Source organism: Bison bison, unplaced genomic scaffold (assembly GCF_000754665.1).
Source record: "Bison bison bison isolate TAMUID 2011002044 unplaced genomic scaffold, Bison_UMD1.0 scf7180017864268, whole genome shotgun sequence".
NCBI classification, from domain to species: domain Eukaryota; kingdom Metazoa; phylum Chordata; class Mammalia; order Artiodactyla; family Bovidae; genus Bison; species Bison bison.
The window spans coordinates 558,835-561,034 of NW_011494840.1; the positions used below are offsets into that span (position 1 = coordinate 558,835).

General features: G+C 43.5%; 1 protein-coding gene across 2 annotated transcripts in view; it reads right to left on the reverse strand.

Annotated features, from left to right (window-relative positions):
• Positions 1-807, reverse strand: part of FAM135A (family with sequence similarity 135, member A) — a 153,737-nt gene extending 152,930 nt beyond the window's left edge. For both annotated transcript variants that reach the window (XM_010848500.1, XM_010848498.1), the window contains exon 1: positions 665-807. The gene's annotated coding sequence lies outside the window, so the exon portion shown is untranslated. The remainder of the gene's footprint in view (positions 1-664) is intronic.
• Positions 808-2,200: the final 1,393 nt, after the last annotated feature.

Genomic DNA, 2,200 nt, shown 5'->3' on the forward strand with positions numbered 1-2,200 from the left:
CTAAATTGCAGTGATCTAGGTAATGGTACCCCACTCCAATACTCTTGCCTGAAAAATCCCATGGACGGAGGAGCCTGGTGTGCTGCAGTCCATGGGGTGGCTAAGAATCAGACACGACTGAGCGACTTCACTTTCACATTTCACTTTCAAACACTGGAGGAAGAAATGGCAACCCACTCCAGTGTTCTTGCCTGGAGCATCCCAGGGACGGGGGAGCCTGGTAGGCTGCTGTCTGTGGGGTAGCACAAAGTCGGACACAACTGAAGCAACTTAGCAGCAGCAGCAGCAGGAGGATTTAAGCATTCAATTTTACTCTTACGACACAGTCTAAAAGAGACAAAAACTAAGTGTTTTATATAGCAATTTTTGTCTGTGGTGGCCCTAAGCATGCTTAAATGATGAGGGTTTACTTTGGTTTTCAAAGATTAGTGGGTAGCCACTTGTTTACTCATATATTGTAAGGAGAGACACTGGAGGTACACAGGTTAAGTGACTTCTACAAATTAATGTCATGAGTCATCCTAAGAGTGTAGATCCTCTGACATCCAGCCATGTGCCCACTGTCCGCCACGAACCTTTATTTTCATTTCTAAGAGCACAGAATCAACTTACTATAAATACCAACAAGAATGTGTAAGCATTTACTTTTTTAATAAATAGTTACCTAGAAATAGAAGGACTCGCCTTTGAAAGATGGGAAGATTTCCTTCAGAAGCAGCAGTTATCTCTACCTGCACTGGAAAAATCATTTTAAAAAATCTTAAAAGCTGAGTTCATCACCTCCTACCATACACAACAACGGCTGCTTCTTCCAAAAGAGGTGTGGTTTCACAACATCAAGTTCTACTTTTATACTAATATCATGTCAAATAAGAAACTACACATTTTTGCCTTGGTGCTTCCCTTCTGTACTACAGAAACAGAAAATTTTAATTCCTACCTGACACAGAACCATAAAGAAGAATTTACTGTTTGTGGGCTGCTTTGAGATTACAGAATGAAATACATAATCCAGTTGCTCCTCGGCCCTAGAATAAAGGCAAACTTCACTGAGAGTGACTGCTTCAGCAGATGCCTTCAAAATAAGATCCTACAATGTTTTTTATATAGAGAAGTTTTTTATAAGCCAAATTTTGATCACAATGAAATGGAGAAAAAAAAACCTCCCCAACTGTTTATAAAGTTCTTTTACCCAATTCACAAATTTAATACTTCTGTCCCCTTACTAAATTTCTCCTTTAGTAAGAACACTAATTCCCTAAGCTAGTAAAAATTGTTAGCACTTACTGCAGAGAACAGAGACCATCACAAAAATGATGCGGTCAACTGCAATGGTAAATGTACAAAACATCAAATTAATAACTAATTTTTTAAAATTTTTGATAAATTTCACTTAATATTCGTTCTTGGACAATTGTATTTCCTGGAGGACAATAAAATCTCCAAAATTTAACCTTAGGTCTGGAGGTTAGCCTTTATATTTTCACCAAGCCTCTCCTCAAGTTGCTTCTTCTTGACATGTCAGGTAAACACAATTCTTGAAAATTAAAGGTTCGATCGGTTAAGTGTAACAGGTTACGGCTACTGTCACTCCTGTTGGTACTTCCAGTCAGTGAAGAAAGATTTCATGAAACTGTCAACTGAACTAAGGATACTGAGGAGTTACCTAGTTTAGGTAGAAAGTAAAAGAGACTAGAACTCTTCAGAGATTTCATAAAAAGTAAAACGGACAGGAGTTAAGAGACTCGACCTATGCAAACGAGAAAACAACAAGTTTTAGTGAGGAAAAAAGATCAAGGTTCGAGAGTTAAGGGTTGGGGACACGATGGAGAGAGGCGGGAGGACAGGGAGGGACATTCAGACGGAGAGGCGGTGAAGTCAGGGCAGAGAGGAAGGATTCGGGGCGCCGGGGCCTCCGAAGATGAAGTCCTGCGCCGAGAGATGCTGAAGCAAAACCCTGTCAGAAGCTAACGCAAGACGGGAAAGGCGAAGAACCGAAGAGGGGAAACGGACAGAGCGAGCCAAGGGAGGAATGACAGAGGGAGCGGAGAAGGGAGCCGGCGGCGAGCGAAGAGCCGGCCCGGGGGCGCCCAGAGGAGGGAGGGGACCCAGGGGCACCCAGCCTCCCACGGAGGGGCCGCCGGGGATGAGGGGCGCGGCGCGGCAGGGAGCAAGGCGCGAGGACGGACAGGGGGCGAAG